The following is a 12,547-nucleotide window of genomic DNA, read 5'->3' on the forward strand; positions in this document are numbered from 1 at the left end:
ACCCACCCACTCACCCACTCACTGTTCTCGGTGTCTTGGTAACAAGCAGACGAGATGATACATAATGGGGAAGGGCGGCTGGTCACTTCCGTGTGTGTAAAGGACAATGAATCGGTAATTTCAAGGTGTTTTCCCCGGTATGTTTTTTTTATATATATTAAAAAAAGAATTGTTAAAGGAATTGATTGAACCCTCATCCTTCATATTCCCGAATTCGGGCTGCTTCTTTATTTGCCCCGTGACTTAACACGCGTCTGGCCGGCGAATTCAACAGCCCCAGAAATCAGCGCCATGGACAGATCAGGATTAAAAACCTGGAATTCGCAGTAAATGCGAGCAAGGGTTTTTGAACGCACTTGTTTCTGTGCCATTTCACGGTCACCCCCCGCACACACACACACACACACACACATATGCATGCCACGCAGGCTGTAGCAGATTTCAATACCAAATATACATTTTTTTACCCCCCTCTCCCCGAGGGAGTGTAAGTCGAGGTCAAAAAATAAAATACTGCGGATGCTGGGAATCTGAAATAAAAACAGAAAATGCTGGAAATTTTCAGCAAACTACAGCGGATTCTGTGTAGGGAGGGAGAGAGAGAGAGAGAGAGAGAAACAGTTATGGTTTCAGGTCTGTGACGTTTCAACAGACCTAGGTAAAAGTTAGGATGGTAATAGGTTTAAGCAAAACAGAATTTTACTGTTTTTTTATATATATATATATTTTTTTTCTGAATTTGATTACAGTTTAAATGTTCATAGAGAGACCATTCGGCCGGTCAAATCCATACTGGCTCTCTCCCAGTGCAGCAACAAGGCTGATCCCACGCCTCCGCCCTCCCCCCACAGCCCTGGGCAATTCTTTTTCCCTCCTGGTGTTTATCCCATTTCCTTTTAGAAAGGCTGGATTCCATCTGCTCCTCTTTCGGATGACACATCAGCCCCGTTTTCCTGATGGGTGTGAACGTGAAATACCCCGTGGCACGATTTTTGAAGAAAAGCAGGGAGTACTCCCCGCCGTCCCGGTCAATATTTTGTCCCTCGATCAACCTCACCAAAACCTGAATGTCTGGCCGTTATCACACTGCTGTTTGTGGGATCTTGCTGTGCGCAAATTAGCTGCTGCGTTTTCCTACGTTACGACAGTGACTATGCTTCGAAATGTATTCCTTGGCTGTGTTGGTGGTTGTGAAAATGCTATAAAAATGCAAGTCGTCTTTCCCTATTTATTCACTGCGTAAAACAAGTCTTTCCTCATATAAAAGCAAAAAAAAATACTACGGACGCTGGAAATCTGAAATAAAAGCAGAAAATGCTGGAAAATCTCAGCAGGTCTGGCAACATCTGCGGAGAGAGAAATAACAGAGTTAATATTTCAAGTCCATGTGACCCTTCTTCAGGGCTGCTCCTCACGTCACCTTTGGTGGTTTTGCCAGTGTGCTAAATCTCATTCTCGATCCTTCCGTCAACGGGAGCGGTTTCTCTCTATCTTCTCGGCTCCTTAAGATTTTGGAACATATCTATACAGAATGAAGCCCCTGGAAATAACTGAGGATTAACGTTATCCCAGGACTCCGTTGCTGTCCTTACTTCTTGGAGCTGCCGGGAGTTATTTTTGATCACTTTAATTGAATATATATTACCGTTAACTGTCAGGTTGCCTGAGTAAACCAGAGTTGGTGATTGGGCAGGAATTTCTGCTTGTGAATAATATCTCTGAAGGCATCAAAGGGAAATGGGGGATAGTCTGAGAAGGTGGAGTTGAGGCAGAAGATCAGCCATGAATGGTGGAGCAGGCTCGAAGGGCCAAATGGCCTACTCCTGCTCCTATTCCTTATGTTATGTTTTTAAATCATCAGCATACATCCATAATTTATTTTTTTCCTACCCTTTTTGACCATTCTCCCTCCCTGTTTCACTCCTGTTCACAAAGTTGACTCCTGGAATTGTGTATGGTTCCAACAAGTGACAGCAGCTCTCTGGTGTCACGGGGGATGGGAGCTTAGTCGTTAATTATTGGATCATGAATCCTGAGGCCTGGACTAATTAACGTACAATAGACAAGCCCAGGGAGGTCTGGTGGCACAGTGGCTAGCGTCCCTGCTTCTGAACCCAGGAGCTCCGGGTTCAAGTTCCACTTGAGGACTTGTGGCCAAACAGGTTGATTATCAGCCTGAAAATCCAACAGGCACCAATAGCAGGCGGCAAGCGCAGGAGAGATTCCTGTTCAGCCATGTGACAGAAAGAAAATTGGAGCCTCTGCCATCACCACCCATAGCTCCAGACTATAACATGAATGTAAAAGTGCATGTTGCCATAGCAACTCAGACTCATTGGAGGTCTGGATGGTGGGTGTGGATCAGATTGCTGCCAACAGTGTGGGGTGGATTTGGGATATGCCTGCTTGCTCTGGCCTGGGATACAAAAGCCAGGAAGCCATACTAAACTTTAGGCCTCAGTTGGAATATGGTGCATAGTTCTGGGTGCCACACTTTAGGATATCAAGGCCATGAAAGGGTACAGAGGAGGTTTTGCAGGAAGATCCCATGAGGGAGTTCAGTCGTGTGGAAGCTAGGATTGTTCTGTTTAAGGCGGAGACTAAAAGGGCAGCCTGATAGATCTGTCCTTACCCAGCCTGTTCTGAATGTGACTCCAGACCCACAGCAATGTTCTTGTCTCTTAACTGCCCTCCGAAATGGCCGAGCAAGCCACTCACTTCGAGGACCATTAGGGATGGGCAACAAATGCTGGCCTTGCCAGTGACACCCACATCCCTTGGAAGAATAAAGAAAAATAAAAGAAAATCCATTCAGTTGCCGGGGGAACCGATTCTCTCAATTTGCTCTATCAAAACCCTCAATATTTTGACTGTCTCTATTCACTCTCCCTTTATGCCTCCTCTGCCTTAAACAGAACAATCCCAGCTTTCACATGACTGAACTGCCTCATGGTATCTTCCTGTAAAACCTCCTCTGTACCCTTTCATGGCCTTGACATTCTTCATTAAACATGGCACCTAGAATTGTGCACAATACTCCAGCTGATGCCCAAGGTTTAGCATGGCTGCCTTGATTTTGCATTCAATGCCCCATATTTACATAGGTAGGAATCACATACATTTTCTTAACTACCTTACCAGCTTGTTCTATCCCCTTTAAGGCTTTGTGAATACACACCCCTGGTCCCTCTGCTCTTGCACCCCACCCCACCCCACCCCACCTCACCCCACCCCCAAAAGTACCTTTTAGATTACACTGCCTCTCCATGCTGTTTCACGTTAAATTGCATCTCATATGTCTGCCCATTCCACCCGTCTATGTTATCCCGAAGTCTGCTGCCACCATGCTTATGATTTACTGAGCTGCCATCATCTACATCCTTTTGTATCATTTGCATACATTGAAATTGCACTCCCTACATCCAAGTCCAGCTCAATTATATAGCACAGGAAAACGATGGGCCTAATATTGACCCCTGGGAGACTGCTCTGCATAATTCATTCCAGTCAGAAAAATATATGTTCACCATGCTCTCTGCCTCCTATCATGTAGCCAGTCAGCACCATTAATGCCACCTGCTTCTGTTTTCAAAGCCTGTTAAAAGGTACATTTTTGAAATGCCTTTTGAAAGTCCATTCTCAACATCTACTGCACTATCTCTGTCAACCCTGTCTGTAACTTCATCAAATAAGTCCGCTAAGTCTATAACAAATCTGTGCTTTCTGCCCTTCGTTTGCTTCTCCAAATGAGCATTAACATCCCATGACTGAATTTTAAATATCTGAAGCAATCAGTAGGCATCAGCAGATACTTTGATCAAAAATCTGGGGTACCACAGTCTAGCCTGCTCCAGTTTCCACCTGACATTCACAAGGACAATTTTCAGTAAGGGTTGCTTAGCAGTGAGAATGAGTTGATCTTTTCTTCCCTAAGGCCAATTCTACCATCCCTGTGGTCACCCTTTTAATGTCTTGTTAATTACATTGTTAAGGTTAAGAGAAACAGGTATTAATTGCCATTGAGCACATATAAATAGGGACTGCTCTCATTTATTGATTTTTATTTAATTTATTGAATTTTTTGTTTTCGTTTTACTAAAAAGAGTACAAATAGGGGACAGCTGAGACAAGGGGTTGAGTGGGAGCAGAGCTATGAAATTGAACAAGTCAAGAAACTTTCTCACTAAAGAAAACTCTGTGTCTTGGTTTCTGCTTCACCAACTGACTGAGATCCTATTAACAGCCCGAGTCAATATCAGCTAATTTAATGTAGACCAGGTATTGAACCCAGGGATCTTCCTTGTCTCAGATGTTCAGTTAATGCTGGAGCACTGGGATCATGGGGAGTTCCCTTTTGAACCTAATTTTAGTTGCAGGATGAAATTCCACTGCAGCGTGTAGGCTGTGTCAATTTTGGAGCAATTTGGAGCAACAACAATTAGATTTCTATTGTGACTTATTTCCGCTGGTTGGGGAATCTAAAACATGGAGGCACAGTCTCAGGATAAGGGGCTGATCATTTGGGACTGAGATGAGGAGAAATTACTTCACTCAAAGGCTGTGACTCTTTGGAATTCTCTACCCCAGGTGGTCGTTGACAATATTTAATGCTGGGATGGATAGGCTTTTGGTCTCTCAGGGAATCGCAGGATATGTGGAGTTGGCAGGAAAGTGGAGTAGATGCCCAAGATCAGCCATGATCGTATCGAATGGCAGAGCAGGCTCGATGGGCTGAATGGCCTCCCCCTATTTCTTGTGTTCTTATAACGTTTCTTGATGAGCAAAGGAGAGGCTAAAGCGGTAAGATACTGAAATGGCTTTTGGAGTTGGGGAAAGAGATAGGCAAGTGGAGGGGATTCAAGATGAGAGTTCCAAGAGGTCAGGCATCCTGGCTGAAGGATCTGTCACCACTGGTGGAACCAGGGATGGAGGAGGGTGGGGAGGTGGTGGTGAAGGGCGATGGAGAAGGCATGACACTGTGCTTGGACTTTAGGCTGGAAAAGATTGTACAGAGAGAGGCGGTGGACGCAATAGCTGATGAGAATGGGGGTTTTGAAGTGGGCATGCTCGAGATCGGGGTTATTGGGAGAAGAGTGAGACAAGAAAAGGAATTCTGATTTCCTTTGCTGCTCGTTCTACCCATTCAGTAACTGATGATTGATTCTCTCTTTGAAAGATCTGCATGTATAATTTAAGGTTTGTTTCAGAAAAATTGCAAAAGAATGGCCCTTTGATTCTGTGTCTGCAACTGGAAAAACCTTCAGGAGATTTTTTCTGTGGGTAGTGCTCAAAGATACATTTATGTGTTATCTCCCTGTTCTATCCCGGCTTTCTTGTTTGAAAGTGAGAATGCTGCTTTGTAAACTTTCCAGTGTGACATGTGACACATGACTTATGGCTGGGGGTCTAGCAGGCAATTGGCCCAGGTGGGGGCTGCTGGCTTTGAGCTCACCTTGTGAATAATATGAATGATGTCATAAAAATGCTGTTGATAAGCAAACAGCCATATTGCAGTGGATGCCAGGGTCAGGGCTTGTTAGCAGCTGGTTGTTAGTAAAGCATGTCTTTGCTTTGCTCTGTTTGGTTCAGTAGAAATTCTGAAGACATTCTTGTCACCAGCTTTCAGAAATTACAGCCAGACATCTTCGGCAGCAGAGAGAGGGTTATTCTGTCAGCAGTTGTGATGCTGTAAGTTGCCCATTCCAGTTGTCCGCTGCATAACAGCGATTTTGCACGTTTCCTTGTGAGGACGTACAGACCGTTATCTAGTTTGGTGAAAATACTTGTTAAATTTATCTGGAAGGTGATAGACTGATGTGAAAATTTATACGTACCCTGAAGACTCAGGCAGATGACCCTTGGGGAGGTTCCCCAATGGCAGGCACTCAGTTGGGATCTGTGACCTAAAGGAGTGTGGATGAACAGTAGGGTCACCTCAGAGGGCCTTAGTGAGGCTGCAGCTGGGGCTCAGGGGGAGATGATGGCACAGTGGTAATTTCCATCAGTAATCGAGAGACCCAGGCTAATACTCTCTATGCTCTGGATGTGGGTTCAAATCCCACCATGGCAGCTGGTGGAATTTAAAATTCAATTAATAAATCTGAAATGTAAAACTAGACTCAGTATTGGTGACTGTGAAAACTATCACTGGTTGTTATAAAAACCCATCTGGTTCACTAGTGTCCTTTAGGGAAGGAAATCTGCTGTCCTTACCTGGTCTGGCCTATATGTGATTCCAGGCCCATAGCAATGTGGTTGATTCTTAACTGCCCTTTGAAATGGCTGAGCAAGCCACTCAGTTCAAGGGTGATTAAGAATGGCTGGCATTGCCAGTGATGTCCACATCCTGAGGTTGGGTCATTGAATATATTCAAGGCTGGATTAGACAGATTTTTGATGTACAAGGGAATCAAGGATTATGGGGGATAGGCAGGAAACTCTTTCGAGTTATCAACAGTCACAGATTGCAACTCTTTCGAGTACAATCACAGTTCTTGGTTTCTGGGAGTGGGACATGAACCCACAACCCTCTGATTCAAAGGCGAGGGTGCTATGAACTGAGCCACAGCTGACACCTCGGATAGGCAGGAAAGCGGAGTTAAGCCATGATTGTATTAAATGGTGGAGCAGGCTTGAGGGGCTGAACGGCCTACTCCTGCTCCTAATTCTCATGTATCAGTTCATCTAACGTGGAGTTTTTTGAGGATGTTACAAACAGAATTGACATAGCGTACTTGGATTTTCAGAAGGTTTTTGATAAAGTCCCCCCCCCACCCCACCACAGGAGGTTGGTTACCAAAATTAAAGCACATGGGATAGGGGGCAATATGGATTAAGGATTGGCTAACAGGCAGAAAACAGAGAGTAGGAATAAAAGGGTCATTCTCACGTTAGCAGACTGTGACTGGTGGGGTACCATAAGGATCAGTGCTGGCCCAGCTGTTTTATCCACTTTGGTAGGAGGAACAGACATGCAGACTATTTCTTAAATGGAGAGAGATTAGAAAGTGTTGATGTACAAAAGGTGGGGGGTGGGGGGAGCATCCTGGGTGTTCTCGTCAATAAGCCACTGAAAGCTAGCATGCAGGTGCAGCAAGCAATTAGGCAAATTGTATGTTTGCGTTTACCGCAAGAGGGTTTGAGTACAGGAGTAGCAAAGTCTTGCCTCAATTGTATAGAACCTTGGCTAGACCGCACCTGGAGTACTGTGTGCAGTTTTGGTCCGCTTACCTTAGGGAGGATAATATTGCCATAGAGGGAGTGCAGCGAAGGCTTACCAGACTCGTTCCCAGGATGACGGGACTGTCCTATGAGGAGAGGTTGGGGAAACTGGGCCTGTATTCTCCAGAATTTCGAAGAATGAGAGGTGATCCCATTGAAACCTACAAGATACTTAAAGGGATAGACAGAGTAGATGCAGGTAAGATGTTTCCCCTGGTTGGGGAGTCTAGAACCAGGGGACACAATTTCAAAATAAGGGGGAGGCCAATGAGGACTGAGATGAGAATTTTTTTTACCCGGAGGGTGGTGAATCTTTGGGATTCTCTACCCCAGGGGGCTGTGGAAGCTCAGTCATTGAGCATGTTTAAAGCAGAGATTGACAGATTTCTAAATACCAATGAGATAAATGGACATGGGAATAGTGCGGGGAGAAAGGCATTGAAGTGGATCATGAGCCACGGTCATATTGAATTGTGGAGCAGGCACAATGGGCCGAATGGCCTACGCCTGTTCCTATATCTCATCAGCCTCTGAGAGGCTGGCTCCTTGCTGGAGCACAAAATCGGCAAATTTTCCATTGTATTTTCTTCACCGTTAAACTTTGCACATGGTCTAATTGTGGCTGTAAGTATTTGGACACTCGACGGATGCCTTTGCAGGTATTTGCTTGGACGTTGCTGTGTCTGTTATTGCCCTAGTTTTTGTATCGGATGGGGGTTAATTGTATTTTCTCTCCATAATTATATTTTTCTTCAGCAATGGTGGCTGCTTTGCCACCTTTTCTGTTCTCAGTCAGTGTGACTTTGATCAACTGGGGAGGAGGAAAGATCAGACGTGTCTTCGGTTCAAAACCGCTCTCACCATAAATTAAGTAAATACAACTTAAGAGTCATTACTGGGAGACAGTGGCGCAATGGTAATGTCAAGATAGTCATAATCCCAGGTTAATACCCTGGGTTTAAATTGTACCACAGCAAGTGGGGGAATTTAAATTCAATTAATTAAAAATAAATCTGGAATTGGATGCTAGTCTCAGTAGCAGCGACCATAAAACTATCACCGATTGTTTGCTGATCAGATTCGCTGATTCCCTTTGGAGAAGGAAATCTGCCATCCTTACCTGGTCTGGCCTACATGTGACTCCAGACCCACAGCAATGTGGGTGACTCTTAACCGCCCTCTGAAATGGCCTAGCAAGCCATTTGGTTCAAGGGCAATTAGGGATGGGCACCAAATGCTGGTCTTGCCAGCGACACCCACATCCCATTGAAAGAATAAAAAGAAGTTACATCATGGAGGGAGGCAATTGGGCGCATTGAGCATGTGTTACCTCTTTGAAAGAAGTATCCATTTGTTCCATAACCTGCCTTTTCCTCCAAGCCCTGGAAACTTCTCTCAGAATTTATCCAATTCCTTTTTTAAAGTTACTATTAAATCTGTTTCCACCACCCTTTCAGACAGTGTATTCCAGATCACACTAACTCACTGCATAATGTTATTTTCCTCATGTCATTTCTGGTTCTTTTGCCAGCTACCATAAATCTAGTTACTGGCCCATCAGCCACTGGAAACAACTTGTCGTTATTAACTCTGTCAAATCCCCTTGTGATTTTGCACACCGTGATTAAATCTCCAGTAAACCTTCCATAATCGAAGGAGAACAATCCCAGCTTCTCCAGTCCCTCCACTTAACTAGCAAGTATTTATTGTTAAATAAGTAAAATTTGTTTAAATGCGTTAAATGAATTGATTAATCAGCTACTTTGGCAATTTTAGATTCAATGGAGTGTGAACCAGAGTTATGAAGGGATTGGGTGGAGTTGATTGCCTAGAGTGCCCAACACATTTTGTGTGGGTGTTGTTAACGAGCATTCAGCATCGCCGTTCTGCTCTGGTTGTGTCAGCATCGCAGACCAACATCCGTATTCCAACCACATTTATAAATGTGATTATCACCAGCTGAACCAGTCATGACCTGCTGATGTGGTAGTCATGATAATAATGAAAAATGTATCAACGAAGATGATCTAAAGATGGGTCTTGAAGGTTTCACGTGATGGGGCCGTGACTATTTCCCTAGGCAGCTTGTTCGATTGAGGGAGTGTCCTTGGGAAGAAAGATTGTTGATACACTGTCTTAGAAATGAATGTCCTTTGCGGTTTGTGTGGATGGGCTACCTCGTGTTTCGTCATTGCCGGAGGGCAGCAGGTACTTGTGTCTGTCAATTCCCACCAGCCCATTCCATATTTTATAGAACACTATTCTATAGTCTATTTTTCTTCCTTTTTTGCAATAGCAATTCCCATCCTGAATCTTTGATCCAGGATGTGATACTGGTGTATTTCCCACACTGATTCGTGCAGAATAGTGTCTTTGGATCGCTTCAATCTTATTTATATCTCTTGCCATATGAGGATCCCACACACACACACATACTTACTTACATTCTCCAGGATTGGACAGACAAGTGTTTTGGAAGCTATAACTCTGATATTTTTGTTGTAATATTAAAGATTCCTCCTCAGAAACCCTAGGACCCTGTTTGCTTTGCATTGTTTCCTGTGGAAAGTGGAATCTTCGTTGAATATTATTTTTAAGATGGAGACCCAGTTTGGGGCAAAGTTGTTCTCAGTTTGATTTAATCATATTTCATTGATGGGATCGTTCCCCTTTTTGGATAAATACTGAAAGATAAAAAAACGAATGCAGGGCGATATGGACAGAACAGGAGATGGGGACTAATTTCGAAGAGCTGGCACTGGCATGAATGAGTTGTCCTATGAGGAAAGGTTGAGCAGGTTGGGCCTCTACTCTTTGGAGGTTGGGTGAAGGAAAGGTGATCATACTGAAACATAGAAGATTCTGAGGGGGCTTAGTAGGATAGATGCTTGGAAGATGTTTCCTTTTATGGGGGAACCTAGAACTGGGGCGGGGGGCAGAGTTTCAAGTTAAGCGACCTCCCATTTAAGACAGAGATGAGGAAGAATTTCTTCTCTCAGAGGGTCCTTAGTGTTAGGAATTCTCTTCCCTAGCGAGCAGTGGAGGCTGAGTCGTTGAACATATTTAAGGCTGAGTTGGACAGATTTTTGATCTATATGGAGTCCAGGGTTATGGTGGACAGGCAGGAAAGTGGAGTTAAGACCACATCAGAACAGCCCTGGTTTTACTGACTGGTGGAACAGGCTCGAGGTGCCGAAGGGCCTACTCCTACTCCATACTTCCTCATGTTGTTATGATGGGCTGAATGACCTCCCGGTGTCCTGGATTATTCTACGATTCTATGATTTCTATTAAGTTTGGGGTTCTTTTGCAGATGGCTGATTATTTTAAAAAAGATGAGTAATGATCAAGTTTGTGTAAATGATGGACTGAATACCACTTTGTGCCCTTTTCTATAAATGTGTTCCGTGGAGTTTCATACTTCCAATTTCTAGCTCCTTCTGATTCAATTGCCAGATTTTAAACGATGTACGTAAAACAATTAGGCTAGAATTTGATTTACCCTGGGTTTTTTGGAGGTGGTGGGAGGGTGGGGAGGGGCGATTGGGTTGAGATTCACGACCTGCCTGAAATCAGGGTGGGAAGAGTGCAATTTTCATTAACCCTCTGCATTTGACTGATGGTAGCATTGGGTCAAGCTGCTCCCACACTCTCCATGCTGCCTACTACCTCCTGTGCACAGCACGGGGGGGCCTAGCAGCATTGCTTGGTGAATTGTGTGCTCCAGGCTCCTCTTAAAGGTTCTCTGCCTATTAAAGGAAGGCCACACACCTGAAATTATGGCTGATGGAAAATCGCTTTGAAGCGCTGGAAGGATGGGAGAGGGCCCTCCACTGTTAGAGGCTCTCGTCACTGAGGTGAACTCAAGGGCCGGAATTTTCTGTGCCCGGCCGGTGTCGGGCACGTTAGGTGGCACGAGCAGGCGATATGGCGCGATCGGTTTCACGACGGCGTGAAACCAGTTTTGCGATTGTCCGCTCAGTCCGCGGATGGCAGGCTGCATCCCCCACCATCGGACGTTGTGAACCGCATTGTAATACATCAGCATTATCATTATTAGGCCAGCCCGCCGGAATTGTCTCCCCTACTGCCGCTGGATTGTCCGCCCACATTGGCGGGAAAACACGCCGACGTGTTTCCCAACAGCACATAAGCAACAGGCACCTGGCGGGCTGCACTCTGCTCGGGACTTCAAGGTTTGTTTGGTCAACACTCGCGGTCATCAGCGCCAGGCTTCACAGACAGCAGCACATCACTGTTAGGGGGGCTCACGGGCAGGTCTCTGCCTACCCGATCAGCCATTTGTTGATGGCTTTTCAACGGCTGCAGGGCTAGGACTTGCTGGGGGAAGGGGGAGAAGTGGCCTCAGGCAAGGGAAGAGGCTGCATGATGAGGGCTGTACTGGGGAAGGAGGGTATCCCAGGGTGTGTTTGGGGGCACATGTTGATCTGTGCAAGTGGCCTCAAGATGGTGATGCCTGAGGAGACAGTCTCTGGAGGAGATGAGGCCAGATGGACATGTGAGGGTGTGTGTGTGAGAATGGGTGGTGATGCCCCTTGAGCTGGCAGTGAGTGAGATGCCAGTGAATGTGCGATGGGCTTGAGTTTGTGAGTTTAGAGTGATAAGATTGTTGCCATATCCTGGCATTCATCCTCTATCTGCACTGGATGGCCAACCTCTTCTGTAGCATTGGCACTGACCACCACTGCCAGCACCTACCAAGCCAGAGTGATAATGTTGCTGCCCCTCCTGTGGCTAGAGCAGGGGTAGAGGACATCAGAGCGGCCTCCACGGCATCCAAAAGATGCTTGAGGGATGCAGTCTTCTTGCCTTTCGGGGTCATGTCTCCTATGGTGCAGTCCTGGGCTGGAAGCACTGAGTGTGGCTGTATAGGAAAAAAAGTACAATGGTCTTACACGGGTGGCCGAGGTGAATGAATGCATCCTCGCTGCACGTTTTTCAGCCACCACGCCAATGACCTCTCACTCTGCTCAATCCACCACACCCCTCGCTCACCCAGCACCGCACCCTGACACTTACACCAAACGTCATGTATTCCACCTCGGCCTCACACACCTTCCAGAATCACAACCACCTCTCCCTGTCTCCATACGCCTCCAACCATTCAGCTACAGCAGGCATATCACCTAAGTGCCTCACAGCCACTGACACTCTTCCCACTTGCAGGAGAAGGCTTCCAGTAACACCAGAGACCAGTAACACAAGGCCAGAGGTTTGGGGTGGGGTAGGGTGGGAGTGGGGTGGGGGGGGAGGTTCTATGGCTGTATCCCCTGAGTCCCCTGGAGGAGATGGAGAGAACACACCA

At 45.7% G+C, this 12,547-nt stretch overlaps 1 protein-coding gene across 1 annotated transcript in view; it reads left to right on the forward strand.

Annotated features, from left to right (window-relative positions):
• ttll7 (tubulin tyrosine ligase-like family, member 7) overlaps nt 1-12,547 on the forward strand; it is a 272,951-nt gene that overhangs the window by 1,513 nt on the left and 258,891 nt on the right. The window lies entirely within an intron of this gene.

Source organism: Cetorhinus maximus, chromosome 17 (genome assembly GCF_964194155.1).
Source record: "Cetorhinus maximus chromosome 17, sCetMax3.hap1.1, whole genome shotgun sequence".
Classification (NCBI taxonomy): Eukaryota; Metazoa; Chordata; class Chondrichthyes; order Lamniformes; family Cetorhinidae; genus Cetorhinus; species Cetorhinus maximus.